The sequence below is a fragment of the Tigriopus californicus genome, chromosome 7, assembly GCF_007210705.1.
Source record: "Tigriopus californicus strain San Diego chromosome 7, Tcal_SD_v2.1, whole genome shotgun sequence".
NCBI lineage: Eukaryota > Metazoa > Arthropoda > Copepoda > Harpacticoida > Harpacticidae > Tigriopus > Tigriopus californicus.
The window spans coordinates 10,995,669-11,012,757 of record NC_081446.1 but is presented as its reverse complement, the minus strand read 5'-3'; the positions used below and the strand labels follow the sequence as shown (position 1 = coordinate 11,012,757).

Here is a 17,089-nt window from a genome sequence, read left to right as displayed (position 1 = left end):
GTGAATGTTGTTTCTTCGCATCAAGTCCTCCTCCACTGCACTACAATGGCAATCTAAGAGGATCGAGATCATTTCCACACCAGCTTTAGGATCCAAGAGATGCGTGTAAATTCGAGCAATCTAATGAAGCTTCTCCCTCCTTCACAAAAACAATGAGTTTCGACCGATGTGCTGGTTTCCGGGTTCCAATTAATGGAAATCAGACGGTCCAGTAATGCAAACAAACAAGGTGTAGTGTGTATACAATTGCATCGCTTATTTGATTGGGCCGCTTGAACTTTGCTTTTGAAGAGTTCTGGCCGCCCACTTGAAGCTTGTTCAACAACAAACCAAAGACACGAGGCATCCAAGTAGCAAGTTGCCATGTCACCTCCTCAAATGAGCTAGTTAGCACTGAGGATTGTATCTCCCTTTCTCATATGAGTGGGCTTGAAGTAATCGAATGCAATTTTAATTAGTTCAATACTTTTCAAGTGGTTCAGAAGCCCACTTGGTCGTGCTCCAATGGATCCCGAGGAACGTTTCAATCTTCCAGAATCGAATGGCACGTTCCCAATTGAATCATCACAAGACCCTCTTGTACTTCACGTGGAATCAAACCAACGTCTGGTAAAACAAACGAAGCACGGTTTGTGGTCACCCTGTTAACAGGGTTAAAGGGACAATGATTTTCCACAACATGGATTCATGGGTTTCCCGATGGTTGCTGTGTGTTGCACGACGAGTGAAATAAATTTGGGCGCTTGGCTACTAGTATGGTAAGTATTACCATGCATCATCGCATTTGTAAGCGAAACCTTGACATTCCAGTCGCTAGAGAAAGAGAGTCAATTAAAAAACAACATCAGACGGAAGGGAGCTTCTATTCTGGACCCGGGTGATTAAATCAATGAAAATAATGGCCTCCATCGGCGAATATCAGGTAATCGTGTCTTATTTCGAGCTACAGATTGAGCTTGTAATTACGAGCAGGGTGTCCATCACGGTTTGGGTCATTCAATGGTTTTTATCGGCCGATTGGTTGTTTTGTAGCTCGATAATTAAGATGGGAACCCTGGGGCTGGGCAAGGAAATTAGCAAACATGGATGTACTTTTTAAGAAGCCAACAAGCCCCGAAGATTGGAAGAAATCTACGCCCAACTCGGAATGGCTATTAATCATAGTTGTTCCGTCTTATATTTTGTGGAACTAATGTAAGGGGCAATCCTTATCAGATCCTATTCAGGGAAGTCCGTATTGCTAAATTGCAATGATTACTCGACTAGTCTAGTCAAGTATTGTCCACGGCAACCCGAGGATTAAGGCTACCGTGTTGAGGTCAAAGCTTACTATTCTGAGCTAAAGGCATACATGCTTAGTCTTCATTATATCTCATTCCTCGGACGTTTTACATGGCATTTCCTCACTGAGTTTTTTATCTGATGCCTCTATCAAGTTAATCACAAACAGTTTGGACTAGCTTTTTGCTTGTGGTTTAAGCATACTGTCAGCGTACATAAAAGTTTGGGATCTCCTGTGATGCAGTTGAATCATATTCTTCAAATTTCACAACTTGACAGCACCCTGATGAGCTTGCCTTTACACTAGTACTTTGATATTTGTAACCCATTGATCGATTGATTTCAGGTCCGCTTACAGATGACAAAAACATATCATTTAGTTAGTTTACTTTAAGACCGTGATATGATGCTTTCATGAATAAGTGTAGTGCCATGTAGCTCTTTAAGAGTGGTGTATTCTCTTAAGATAAAAGATATCCATAAATTTGCTTGAGCCTTCCTAGTTTCTCCCCCCCCCCCAAAAAAAAATGAATGAGTTCTGCAGAGTACAAAGTTTAAGCACTCGTCAATGTACACAACTGGGTAAATAACCCGATGTTTTCTTTGGGGGACCCTAATTAACCTCAATGTCTCGACATCGCTCCGATGCTCTCCTTTTCAACTCAGCTCAATTGATGTTGAAAATGAGCTTGTCGACCATTATCCTGACATCTTTTCTCAAGCTTTGTGAACATGAAAGTGCTCGCTTTCGTGGAAGAAAATGGAGCAACAAACACGAAGAGCCTGATAATGGCAATGATGATGCTGGTAGTCGTAGTACTGCTTGTCCTAGTAGATAATACTGGAGTGGTGATGAAGATGATGGGCACAAGCCAGATCAGAGCCATAAACAGAGTATGAAGCGGACCAAAAGAATGATATTGAAGAAATTCGAACTCGAATAAAAAGATCAAGGCCAATGGCGGCGGCAGCGGCGGGGAATAAAGAAGGTGAAGCCAAGGCAGAAGTTTTTATTATTGATGTGACTCGTGATTGGACAAAATTTCGTTACAGACAACGCTGCTCGACTCCGCTTCTATTAATGGCCCAAACACAGCAAATACCCTTGCCATAACCATTTCCTGATCTTTGAAACTCAATGACAAAGACAAGTCGAATGAGTCATTAAGCAACAAAATACATATCCTTTAAATAAGAATGTGCGAAATGAAAATGGCCAATAAAAAGCAAGCTCAATCGTAACAAGTTGTTGGATTTAAAGCAGAAGAATGTGGAAGTCGTAAGTGTATGGTTTGATGCCCCTCCAGTCAGAAACGATTTCCAACCAGGGAGGTGTAAAAATTGTAGCATCACGTTTGTTCTTTGGAAAAAGTAAACCCTACTCAAAGAGGAACTTCCTTTTATAATCTTGAACCACAAAAGTGCATCCGCTGAGGAGATGGACGGCAAGTTTTAAAAGTTATGCTGGAATCTTCCCCAAGTGCCCGTAGGCCAAGGGAAATATGGCACTCTAAAAGCTCATCCCAGAGCAGGAAAAGGATGTGGCCGCTAGTGGCCATTGCTTTCGCCACTTCAAACAAAAGAATATGAACTTTGGCAATATGTGGCAGCATATTTGTTTAAAACCAAATCAATGCCTTGAGTCTACGACATTAAGAAATTCTCTTTTGATACATTTCCTAGCAGGGTGAGTTGGTCTTTTCTAGATTGTATCCTAGATGACTTGAAATTTTGCCAATGACACCCTTGAATATTACTGTTCGCCCCTATCTCAGATGACCATCTCATTCCCGGAGCCAAGCTTAGAATAACTCAAAAGCTCAATGTGGCGTGGTAGCAATTTGGAAGGCGAGCAAAAAAGCTCCGTTTTAAACTTGACCAAAATCATCTCAGAGTCATTTTGACGTCAAGCCATGCGTTTTCATGTGGCTACGTGTATGTGTGTGTGTGTGTGGTCAGAGACATGAAAATTACTCTCCTAGTGATTTACACAAAGCAACAAATCAGGGAAATAATCATCAGAAGCATGACTCTCGAGAATAATACAAAAAAGCCTTACGGACCCCCGAGTGTTTGCATTCAAATTGAGAGCACAAATTGTTGTCACAACAGACGGACACACTCATTAATCCCGCCTCCTTGACTCACCAGGGTAGCCAAATGCGTTAGGTAGATTGACGCACAATGCAGGGTTAGATACGTTCTGGCGTTGCAATTGAAACTTTGGCAAGGAAACGACTTGGATGCTAAATGACAAGGTCAAGAGTTTCTCTAGTGTGACCTTTGTGCCAAAATCAGATGAGTTATGTCTATCTTGGAGTCAATCTGTTTGTTCACTGCCCAATATCTCTTGGTGCAGAGTGCAGACTGGGTGCTGAGTAAGAAATTGGCGGCGCTTTCAACCTCCACAGAGAGACAAGACAATTCGAATCAAATCTAGTTATCTTTCTTCCACTTCAACTTCCAACCGCCATTCTTGACTTGTTAGTTCAAGATCTCTGTGTGAGACCGGAGAGATAGCAATTTGGAAGCGAAATCCATCTAATTTGATCTGATTTCGACACCCTGTTGGGAAGCAGACAGGGTAACCAACGGAATCTGCGAACTGCAAAAGGAGCCTTCCAAATCCAAGCAGATCAAATCTTCAAATGTTCTTGACTGAGAACTTGTGGTGGTAACATTCTGTTTCAATTCAATGTCGAAAGGGTTTGATCAGCTACGATGTACTTACTAGTACTAGTACTAGTTCGCTGATACAGCCCTAAACGGTAAAGAAAGGTAATCCCCTTACGAAAACTGTGCCCTTGGTTATTGAACTCTTCAAGTAAATCCAAACTGACATGTCCTTCCTTAAGATGAAGCGCGTGCTACTCTTGACAAAGTCATTGGTTCACATATTAAAGAACACATTTGAAGAAACTGAAATCCTGGTTCACCCGTTCCAGAGTCATGAATACTTTTTGTTACGTTACTTATTACTCTCGAAAAATTTGCGAATTTCTTGTTATTCTCCTCCAAAGACTAGATTGTTTTTGACATTTGCATCGCCAGAATTCGGTTGCTAAAATGTATTAAATTCATGCGTAGATTCGGTTCTTCTTCGATCAATTTGTTTTCCTGTGTCTTGGATACCGAAACCGAGCAAAAGCAAGTTGAATGAGCAAATTTGAAATTAGTTGGCGGTCAACAACCCAATGAAGATCGAGTCTCCACGATACGGAAGGAAGAAATGGGCAAATACCGTCGTCATTATCTGATACATCATCCATCTTTCGGCGAAGGGCCCCCGAGGACTCATTGAGGGCCCACAAAGGGCCATCAACGAGCATTGTTTTGGTGTCTTTGGCTCGGACTCGAAAGAAAAAAGAAGGCGATTCTTCGTCACCGAGTATGTTCAGTTCATACTCGACCAAATCCGGATTACTATGGCCCATTCATCCATCATGTGGAATACTCCATTATATGTTTCGGGTCTGTTCTGTTAGAGTTGAGTCAGTTCTAAGTTATGAGGGTTTCCTACTCATCATCTTCTAGCTCGGTCTTCCATTGAAACACGATCCAAATCAACGTCTGGACGAGGCAGGGCCCACTCATAATCGAGTTGAATTTTTAACTGTAAATGTTATTGGACTCGAAAAAGCGTGACTAAATCGGGGGCTTCGTCCATTCCAAGAAGATCGAGCAAAGGCCAAAGATTTGGAAGTGACTCAACCTGGGCGGGCCTTTTCCATCCCCTTGTTTCTCATAAGCGATGATGGCAATCAACCAATCATCGCCATCCCCGCTGGTTTGATTCGGAGTTCCTTCATTGGTTCAACTGATGTACTTGGTATCAAGTTTGTTCATACCTAGTACTGTCACAACAGGACCAGCACCCTAAGGTATGTGTTTGCTCTCTTTCTCTCTCCCAGACCCTCACTTATACTTCGAAGACCCATTCGCAGATTTAGGCTAAGCCCAATTAAGGTGACATGATATCCCAAGTGCGGGGGTAGACCCTTCCGAGGCTGAGTGTTGCCTGCTTGGCATTTCCTATTCCGCTCAAACATTTAACTCATGAACTGGGCCTTAAAAAATGGATTAAGATTGAGAGCTCTCAGGGATGCCAGGAGCAAGGGCCAATGCTGAAAAAACCTCCACAGGATAAATGCGAGAACTTTTAGGCAACCCTAATCCGAGAATGATTACCGTAACTGTAAGGGTTATAGTACACCAGTGAATTGCCACCTGAAAGGGACCGATCTAATTAATTTGGAAGAGATATAGTCTGCGAACGAGCTACCATAAATTGCAAGAATGCCGGCTTCGATTGCTCCCCGCCCTAATACATGCCCACATTCAGGGCGCCAAGGACCAACTGCTTGAGTTCAAATTGGAATGAAGTTATGCGGATTAAGATTAGAGCAAGAATTGGCAGAGCGGATTACAAATCCGATCCCCGCCCAACCAACAAGGTACAAGGAACGCTATGATTACATGATATGGTTCTAAATTGAAGTGAGTGTTCTTAAGGAGGTTGGAAGTGTATCGATAACTCTGATGAATCTGTGGAACTCTAGGGTTTGTTTGACTTTAATTGTTGACTCTTGAACAATGAACACCACAGTGATCCAGATAAAGGATCAAGAGGCGATCTTGCTCGTCAAGCTTAAGGATTCATGACTTGGTTTCCTTCAAAAGAATCGTGATAGAGCACCTCCAATTGACGAAAGTGCAACAACGATGGCTAAATTGGCAATAATAAGCAATTTTCATTTTTTCCATCAACTTTTTTTTGGCAGCTAAAATCCTGAGAGCCACCGTACACTAACTGACAAGATGAGTGTCGACTTGAGTGATGTGATGTTTGTGGTTTGGAACAATACATACACTGAGTCGATTTCCCCGAACTCGCCGTTGAGGCTGATCGAGTCACAGAGTACTGTGTTCAAGTAACGGTTGAAAAGAGTTGTTAGGGGCTGGAATCAAAGGACTCATTGGACACAAACGCATTGTTCACGCCCGGTTGGTTGAAAGAAGGCCTCTCCCAAATATGCATGCTAACCCTCATCCTGGATGGACAACACTTCATCTCCCTTTGACAAGCGTCACTTTGAGAAGTTCAATATCCGCGTCTGCCATCCAGATCACAACGAGCTCTCGGATATTTTCACACAAATGTCGCCAACCTTTGAATAAGAGCATTGACTACCACCAGATTGTGAACACTCTTTAGCAACACTAGTTTCAGGAATGAACCAGAGCTTCCAATGAAACACGATCTAATGATTGATCATTAGTGTTGGCATCAGTTCGGGTCGAGGGTCAACGTTTTGGTGTTAGAATATCCCCTAGAAGCGCCTCTCTATCACAGCCCATTTTGGCAAGTCACAGATGTTAATAGCTCACTATCAAACTCGATATCGGAATGCATCCATCAATATCATTATGGTCAACAACTGTGTAGTAGATAAATGAACGCATGGCACATACCTGAAACAGAAAGGGGCCAATCATTGTTTAGAATTACCCAATCAAACAACACTCACACACATAAATCCTGGATCAAAATTGGGCAAAGAGCCAAAAGCCCAAGCTCGCTTTACCGAGCAATCCTTGTATTCTTCAATCAGAATTTGGATTGACCACTTAGTGTGGTGAGGTAATGCTCTCAATTTTCGAAGGCGTGGAAATGATTACGAAGGATGGATTCCGAAAGCATATCCTATATGATTCTCCGAATAAACTGTACACTGAAGAAGAATCATTTTCAACCGATCTTTCAGATGATAAGCCTTAAATCGATCGTTCTAAAGTCCACAAAGATACATACATGTGTGCTTTGAGTGTCCGACGATGACAACTCGTTTTGACAGCAGTGAAATGCCCAAAAATCAATTGAAATGAGAGAAGTCAGAACGCAGCTGGTTGGGTCACTCTCCTCAGTTGTCTGAAAACACTCGAAGGGGAGACCTCGCCTGACACACCCCACCAAGAATGTGGGTATTCCATCCTAGTGTATTGGTAGTGCTCTGACATGGTTTTAGTCTGCAACATATTCAACTTGGCCTCACTCTCAGAGTAGATAGATGGAGAATGAGTCCATTCAGTAGCCGTTCATTCAGGCCCGAAAATCCAAGTTTGCAACGACCAACGGTGGTTTGGTATTGGTGAATGGTGGATGTTACTGTGCTGGGTTACTTGGTGCTATGGTTCTCTCATCAAACGAACCTCCCTTCATTGTCTTTGAGGAGGTTATTATTACTGGATAGAATAGTTTTCAAACGTAGTCATATCAAAGCTAATTTATGCAGAGAGGACGAGATTTACGCGAACAATTCCTGGCAATATGAGCATTGATCACAAGCACCCCACATCAAAAACGAATCATACCGCTCTTACGTAGGCTTTGAGGAGTGTTCGGAGGGTTTTGTGCCAAATAATTCGGAGTATTAAAGTCCCACATTCATTGAATAATCGTTCCCAAAAGGGCCTTGGACATGGTGTGATTTTTTGGGGGGTGAAGCTGTGAAATATTTGACTTTGATCCTTGAGGCGAATCCAACAACCCTTTGCTCAAATCGGCAAATCAAAGCCTGAACCCAAATTATTTGCACTGGGCTATTGCTATCCCTGTAAGATCCAATTTGCGAAGGATCTGCATTGGCGATATGACTCCCGAAAGGATTGGACACGCAAAAAATAGAATTCGCGGAATCCAAATCGCAATGATAGATGGGCGTAAGTTGAACGCTTGTCTTGAAAACCACCATTCCTGACCGCTATACAAATACATTTCCATTGAAACTAAAACACAGGCGTTGAATTCTACCCGCTAGATAATCACGGCAATTGCATGGACCAATTGCTACACTTCTTCTATATACTCAAAACTTGGAGGCTGCCAACAACCCGCTTAAAACTCAATCAAACCGCAAGTAGTAGTAGTAGTAGTAGTAGTTATTGTAGTAATAGTAGTAGTAGTGGTAGTGGTGGTACAACAACTACCTAGTACTAGTGCGTAAGCTTTATTTCCGCAAAGTGATTGAGGACCAGAGCTCACATCTCGTCATCCCACCTCAACCGACATTGTAATCACTCAGATCTGACTTTTTTGTCTTAAAACTCATTTCAGAGATTGTCAACACTAAGCATCACCCAATGGGAGTACCGGTGATTCCATCAAAAATTGGTTTCGAAACAGTTCATTTCATGAAAGACGTCGTTGAGATTCTTGGTCATTGGAAAAGAGTAAATCCGTTTATCGAAGGCTTTTTAGATAACGACTCAAAAAGCCAGTTTGTTGGTTTCTTTTGTTCCTTTACTCGGTGTTTTTTTTTCAAGACTTAGATGGCTTCAAAGAGAGCTGTTAAGGTGCTCAAAAACCGCCTGTAGTTGTATATCCATCCACTTTTGATTCATTCTCAACGCCAAGTCCTTAGGGCATCACTTCAAAGCTTGCACAGACCAACAACACTGAGGACAGATTCCACTAATGCTATCATGATGATGTTGATGATTATTATTATCATCATCATGGTCGTTTTTAGCATCTCCAACGTCGTCAAAGGTCCACATAAAACAACAGTTTCGAGTCCGTCTCCAGGCGATTAAGTGATGAGTCAAGGGTATGAGGGTCTTAATTGAAAAAAATGACCCTCTCTGTCTCTCTCTGTTTCGCATTCTTTTTTTCTCCATCTTCTGGTTCGGTAAGAACATGGCAGTTTGAAGCCACTGATTAGGCTCAATGCTTGAACATTCTCATTTGGACATTAGATGATTCTAGCTTCTTTGTGGGGAGGGATTGGGCCGATTGTATGCAGTTCCTTTTCAAGGTGCAGGCAGCCATGTGGCCGAATTCGGATATCGAGCTCAAGCCGAGTGTTGTCAATTGTCCTAAATACTTGAATAACTTGAGATCACTCCCAATTGATAAGCCATTCGGGCCAAAACAAGGGAGGCTTTCGATTCAGCGTGATTGGACAGAAATACGATCGAGTCATACGAATCAAATGGATGCGGATGTGCCACTTTGATTCCGACGTAGATGAATAATATTCCGCCGAGGATGAAAGAGGTGAGTAAGGTAAAGTCAACTGCTTAAGCCAGTACTTATTTCCACTCTAACGGATCGATTCAGCTTGATTCAGCTTAGCCAACCATGATTTGGGTTGTCTACGTTTGGGTGAGAGTATGTCATGAGTCATGACCATTTCCTACGGTCTTTAACGAACAATGGTCCGGATCCATTAGCATCCCTCAATTTCTAGGCCGTCAATAACGAAGGGCTGGTGGCTTCCTTGAGGTTTCCGAGGTTGTTGGGAAGATAATTATTTCACCCTGAACTTGAAGCTGCATTATATATGGCATCTCGGCCGTGTCTAGGAAACAATCGTGGTCATTAGGATTCCTTAACTAACGAAATCTTCAGAAACATCCAGTCTTGGGGGCATAATTATAATTAGGCCCATGAGGTCAGCTTACATAATCTAGAGGCTAGAAAACTGGCGAGGTGTGCCATTAAGTGATTTGGTTCGATCATAAATCAAGCAATGTGTGTGGAGGCGGGCGAGACGAATGTGTGAAAGAAGACCTGCCCAATAGCGATTTTGGGCATGTTTAATCCGTGTAATGAGTCACTTGTCAATAAATCTAGTTTGTTGGAAGACAAGCCAACAGGGGGAAAAAGTCATAATTGGTTGTGCTTTAATGATTTTCATCACAGATACAGGCAACAAGAAGTGGTGCGAGATGCATCATGGTTGATGCGATATCTGGTGGAGGTCCCTGCGATTCGCTTTTGTCATGATTTGATGCCATAAATAATGGTTCTCCAACGCAACTCACGCGTTTGCCCAATGGGCAGGCAGGCAAACAGGAAGAATTATCATTCTGGCAATTCTGGCAACGAAAAAAAAAGTTTGGGATAAAGCATAGAACATTCAACCCAAGAGATTAACGGGAGACATTTAAAATGAAATAAATCAGCTCTTAACAATACCATAAGTCTCAAAAGTGGATAGATGTTTAGGGTTAAGTCATTTTGTTGGCCATTTTAGCGTAGTCCATGGCATTATTTGGCCGCACTATTTTTAGTTTTTCTTAGATAACCACATGTTTTAAGTGCTCATTAGACGGATGAATTAAAAATGGTTACAAACTTTTCATTATTAGAGTGTTATACTTATGGGGGCAGAGTTGCTATCATTCTGTTTCAAAGGAAATCCGAATGAAACAATAATTGAATTAGAGAGTAAAGCTGAAAGGATATAAAACTCCGATCTACATATTTCAATTTGTGCAATACTAGTGAGGTACTGATAAAGCGAAGACCTGCAAATATTGACATCTTGAGAACTATTGTTCTATGGTGCAAAGTCGATGGACAGAGAGTGTAAGTAAACAAAGGTAGATAGATCCTGAGGTGGAGTAGTTAATTTAGGTATGACACCGTTATTATTTTAACACTGATCAGATAAGCTCCAAATGCACGAATCTGTCAGGTGAGTTAGTGTTATCTCGAAAGTGCGAACCAGATCGTTTTTATTCGAGATATCGCCCAAAACTTCGAGCATGTAAAAAATTACGACTGCTTTACTTACGTAACAAAAGCTGCTTTGTGAGCTCGTCGGCCTCCCCAAAATCAATTTTGAGTCCGCCTATTTGTGGTTGGGAGGGAATGGGAGAGCTCCTGATTTAGTAATTACAATGGAACCCCTGTTCATGAGGGGGCCGAAACCATCGACATTCTTGATTGACTAACAGATTATCCAAGATCTCGTGATGGATGGATGTGCCATCTTGACACCACTTGTTTGTAAAGAGGTGTGAGATTATTTAGGGAAACGTATAAAAACCGATCGGCCTTGAGGCCCCTTAATGAATGCTCTTACTTCATGATCAGACATGATTGAACGGTTCAGTAAGTACCCAGAATTAGCTTTAGGGAAAATCAGCCACCAAGTACAAACATGCAATAACCATTAGCCCCGAAAAGTGTCGATTTGGCCCTACATTTGGAGAAAACATTTTACCGTCTTGGGCAAAGGTTTCATTGGTTCATGTGGATTTGATCCGCCTTGTTAAATGATAACCCCTGAAGCTTGCCGAAATAGCACTGTGAGAATAACTCATTTTATGGACGAGGAAGTGTGCAAGCTAGCACAGAGGTTGTAAAACATCCACTTTAATCGTTCATTGTGGGTTTGAACGGCTTCGAAAGGACAAGAAGGTAGAAAGGTTGCGTGATTGGTCAACGCTTTCCGAAACATCTTAAATGAACATTGGCCAAGGCATGCAAATCCTGAGGCGCTAAAGCATGATGTCATACTTGTTTCAAACAATAAAACTCTATTTTTCAGCACTATCTTTCATATGCTTATTTAATTAATTAGTTCAGCAGGTGTTACAAATAGATTGGTGGTCTGGTTCCTCCTTCCTGAAGTTAATGAACGGATCGCAGGGCCAAGAGATGAGTTCAACCAATGACCATATCCATTTTCAAGACGGAGATTACATCTCTCAAACAGGCTTGCGAAAGATGTTCATGTATGAATACCAATAAAAAAGATGCATTGACCATCCAACGTGCCTCATACCTGTCATTCTATCTCTTGGCATATGTCGGTTAACGTTACAAAATGGGTATACCATCACACCAAATAAAATACACACAGAAGGGTCCGTAAAGATGCAGACAAATCAAAGTAAATGAGTGGACCTGATAGACACAATGAGGATTGTTTCAAGAAAAGTTCACATCACAAGTTACTTAAGTTTTATAATAAGGGGGAAACCACGATTGATCGTTGCCATTTTAGATATTTGGCTAAATGATAGGAAGTCACATTATTCCATTGCATTTCATAAGATAGGCAATGCTCTGATGAGTCTGATGATTCCATCACAGGCAACAATAACGATTAAGAAAAACCACTCGTCATTGACGAGGTTGCGAGGCAGTAATATTTCTTTCCTGCCTTATCCATTTCCTTAATTTCAGAAATAACGCTCTTTAATGCGTTCAAACTTGCTTAGGCACCGTCTAATGATTCAATTTGATTTTTTTAGTCCCTCCATCGGTTGATTGGTAAAGTGATTTATCCCAAATTGAAACCTGCTCCAAGCCCAGTTGTCTCTCTACTGTCTTTGTGACATCATGATATGGCTGTTTTCAAACGTTGGCGGTTTGTCAAGTGTAAAGGGCAAAGCCATAACCAAATCGGGTTAAGCATCTCATGAATATGTATGAGATGCCTTCTGTAATAGAGTCCTTTTCGACGTGGCATTTGAAAAAAAATCTGCCAGAAGTCTGGGCTCATTTCCAGCAATCATATCATGAGAGAGCGAGAGAACGCGGATGAAAGAGACACCATCATTTGCAGTTTTACCTTTTTTCCCAAGAATTATGTAATGGCGTGTAGTGACAAAGGTATTTGCTTTGACTTTTAACAAAAACCATTAGGAGCATCCGAAAATGGTCGACTGTTTCCTTCCTCTGTCTGGGGCTTTGCTTACTTCAAGATGAAAACTCACCAGAAGTCGACGACTCTGCAGCACTACCTATGTATACATTTAAGTGATGCTCGAATGCTGTGGTGTGGAAAATATGGTCTTTCCACTTCACACAACGACAAAATTGTTGCGATTGTTACAATTTGATCATTAATATGGCAATATTGAGCTGGATATTAGGGCAACAGACAGAGAAGATTCACAGAAGAAGTAAAATGCCAAAACAATCTTCTAACACATGATTTGATAACTAGACTCTCAAGATATCTGTCCAGATCTCTCTCTCGCCCTTACGATATTGAGTGTCTGTTAGCGAGAGATTTACCAACAAGATGCGAAAATAAGTGCTGTGATTTATGCCTGGTGTCTCTATCAATACGTAAGGCATTTCTGACGTCAAAGTAATCGAGACGACGGCAAGAACCATCCATCCTGTCTGACATTTCAAGTACATTTTGTACTTTTTCGAGTCTTAAAGACCATCGAAAATTTTGCTCTTTTTCAAGCAACCAGATCTGTTTCGTCCAAGCAATTGCGAGGTCCAAACTCTCATTAAGATGTCTGTTGGTCACAAAGTTCAAAGCTCGATGCAATTTCGTTGGTGTTGTCGAGATTGGCAAATAATTACCATGCTCGCCAATGCGCACGAATGTCCAAAGTCATTATAACTGCCAGCTTGAAATTGACTTGCAAATGATAATGGTTTCTTTGATGATTACGTCACAAGATCCATCCCAACTTAACTGGACCTCATCTTTGGTGTTCCACGTAACATTGGGTTTGAAAGCATACTTGGAGTAGAGTGACAGCCTAGGGGACCGATTCAAATTCGATTGTTGTTGGAATGAATTCATTCTACCATTAGGAGGCCATACCCCATTCATATTTAAAATTCTTTGACTAGACCACGTTTTCATTTGTCTTAATGTCTGTAGTGTATAGGTAGCCAATGCATGGAGCTGAAGCTAAGTGGAACCAATGTTCTACTTATATTTCAGGTATGCAACCTTTAACAGAAGCTTGATGACAACGGTGGGAAATGGGAATGAGGCACAAGTTAACTCAAAGCCGCCACAAATCAATCCCATTGCTCCGGAATGCCTCCATGAAAAGAACATTCCCCTCTCTGCCATTACATAAGACCCTGCTTGGCTTTGCTCCCGCAATTACGCTTTATTTTATTCCATTGCATGAGCCTTCCCTTTCAATTAAAGCAAGATTCATCAAAAAGTCGGTCGGTGAGCAGGTCACACTCTTTGTTTTGGCAGCCCTGAAGGCATGATTTTTGTGGCACACAACACTGAAGTTTTCTTTGAGGCGACTCAAATAGTCATGGTTCAATGCCAGAAACGATGTAAGCGCAGTTTTTCATCTGGCTCAACATAGTTGCCAATCTTTCGAGGGCCATGTGTATGTAGTAATCATGTACCTGAGCGATACGTGGAAGGCCGCCCTGTATTAAAGCCCAACAGCATTTGCGAAAAAAATGGCGAAGGATTCTTTTTTGGGAGTAGGCTGGCAAATTCTGCGGTCTTGTAATGATCCCTGCCCCTTTATTATTAATAGCCTCTTTGATGAACTGATCTCGAACCCGAAGAGCGATGGAAGCTTGAAAATGATTCTCGTTAGATGTCCCATGGTGTAGTTGGCAAGTCCATTTCAAAACCAATTTATTCATCAGAGATATCAACGCAAGCAAGTCGGTTTCAATTGGCAAACCCAAAAGTAGCCGCTCTAAAGAGTTCAATCGAATTTGTAACATCATCCATCAAAGTGCTGCAAACCTTCAATTGATGCCACTGAATAATACCCTCCGATCCGTGAGAAGGAGAAGCCACCACCAACGGTAAAAAATATCCATATCATCTCGTGAACTTTTAAGTACCCGTGACTGAGTGGTCAGTGCAAAAAAATTGAGTCTGTGATGAATCACAAGGTACAAATTGAGTGCTAGAATAATGTGCCTATCAAATTGCAGTGCTAGACACGGAGCCAACATTACATATGCAGGCCAATTAAGCTGACATTTAGAATATACCCCCTCCTCTCCTCCCTCCACAATAGTACTTGAGGAGTTCTTTTCATCAAATGGTCTTAGTTGGCATTGCAATGGCGCAAATTATCCACCGCAAAACACCTCACAAACGTGCATGAGTTCCAATGGGTTTGACAACATGGAATAAACAAGATCCGACACCCTCTAGCGGAGAGATTTTCATCAGCATTTGTAGATTTCAACGAAACGTTCCCTTTTTTGACAGAGAACCTTGCGCAAGGCAAAGGTTCATGATGTTTAGGCCAATGTGTTCAAGCGGATGCCATTTTATCTACCAAGTAAGCATGCGATCGCAATTCCTCGGTAGTGACAACGTGAGTGTGACATTTGAAAGGTTTGTTGTGGATTGCAGAACTCGGAGTGCACCCCGAGTTTTGTTGTTTCGTTGGATGATTGGGCGCCCCCCAAAATGTCTTGGCAGGGGGTCATGATAATTGGTAGGGAACCCGACTCCCATGTTGATGGTGAAGACAACGGCGAACCAGATGATTGGAATTGGTGGCTCAAGTTTTATTGGCAATTGCTTTATTACGTGCTTACACGAGCTCTCCGTCAGCAGCAAGGAATCGGCAAGGTTGCTGCTCTTTCTTCTTGATCTTGTTGCGGAATCTCGACGGGATTGAGAAGACGACCTTTGACAAGTGATGTCAATATGAATTGTGCAATCGCGATAAGCCTCCTTCTTTGGCAATGCTCGACCATTAGGCCATCGGCATGTCTGATTTGAAGTATTTGAAAACATATTGCACTCTTTGCGTGCTGCCAGATCAAATGCTTCGACAAGGCCTCTGGAATTGATTGCGAGAACGATGGCTCAGATGAGTCCACTTGATATCTTCAAAGAGGTATATATTCAAGAGTGGTTGCCAATCTCCTCGCTCATGGGTTATATAATCGACTCCATCCCGCTCAATATATCATTGATAGGCGTTCAATATCTGATCCTCACGATAGTTTGTGGTCTTTACCCGAGTTGAGTGAGCGTCGTACAGTGCGTACGTCCCTACGTACGTCCATGCAACGGAATTTAGCGATATGACATCGGTGTTTAAAACTCACTTTCATCGGTTGATCGATGAACGAAATTACACCCAAAACCACAGCACCATGATCAAGACCGAAAATTCGATCTCATTAAGAGGTAAACCATGGTCGCTTAAACCCAATCAGGATCAGTTTGAACGGTTAAGAGCATTCTTCAAGACAAACTAGAAGCCATCGTAAAAAGCCAATAGTGTCCAATGAAGCGTCTTTTATGTGAGTTCTCTGGGTAGATCACGACCAAGGCAATTTGTAGCATGTGGATCGACAAGTCCATGAGTGAGTGAGCCAGCCCATGATTTATCGTCTTGCATTTATGGCAGTACATTCACTGACTTTTATTGTGTCATCAAGTTGATCTTGAAGTAGAAGGGTGGGTTTTGGGCGGGTCTTAGCAGCCTGCCTTCGGGTTGGGCATTGGATGGGATGCTGATACTTACTCGTAAGAGGCGTTCATGGATGTGAAACAAGTGATACTCAATATCAATTATTAGTTTCTCAACCCATTGGCAGCATTTCAATTGCACCAGATGGACAGTTTCAACCTTTTCGCATTTGAAACGGTGATAGATTGTTGCACCAACCTCATGTCTGTGGTTGGTTGCTTGGTAGTTGGTTGTTATTAGATAACTATTTGAGTTTACTGAAAAAAAAGCCAGCAAATCCTGACCAAAAAATAGCTGAAAAGCCTTAGGATTTAAACGTGCGTTTTAGGCGCAATCATGACCATCGTCTTTTCTTTGAAACAAAGAATTTACTTTGATTAATATCTCGATTAAAATTAGACCTTGCCATCCATCCTCGCCTGCGATTTGAGAGTACCCGCCCATCCCCTGAAATTAGGCCTCACAAATGCTCACAACACTCCTGAAGAGACCTTTTTTGCCGTTTCTCAAGAGCCTAATGCGTTAACATTTGCTCCGAAGGTTTTTTGCCATGCTTTGATTCGAAACAGCGTCTTTACATTGGAATTTGAAATGCTTCAAATTGTGGTTAGTATTATAGACCGACTACAAAGGTGTGCAGAAAGAACGGAAGCATCTTGTTCGCATTTTTCAATGATAAGAAATGTCGGCAATATGTTTGTGTACAAATGAACCGAGTGCAGTCCTCATCTATTAACTCGGCCAATGAACTACAATGCATCGAAGAACAAATGAAGTACTTTGGGGGGTTTTATTGACAAAACTGTCTGGCACGAGTTTTGATGGAAGATTT

General features: G+C 41.9%; 1 protein-coding gene and 1 long non-coding RNA gene across 3 annotated transcripts in view; one reads left to right on the top strand and one right to left on the bottom strand.

Annotated features, from left to right (window-relative positions):
- The window catches only part of LOC131882930 (uncharacterized), a 103,367-nt gene that overhangs the window by 36,541 nt on the left and 49,737 nt on the right, over window positions 1–17,089 (bottom strand). The gene's annotated exons all lie outside the window — the stretch shown is intronic.
- On the top strand, window positions 3,728–5,157 carry LOC131882934 (uncharacterized). Its single transcript, XR_009373555.1, has 3 exons — window positions 3,728–4,059; window positions 4,369–4,752; window positions 4,816–5,157. It is a non-coding gene; the product is annotated as an uncharacterized LOC131882934 (long non-coding RNA).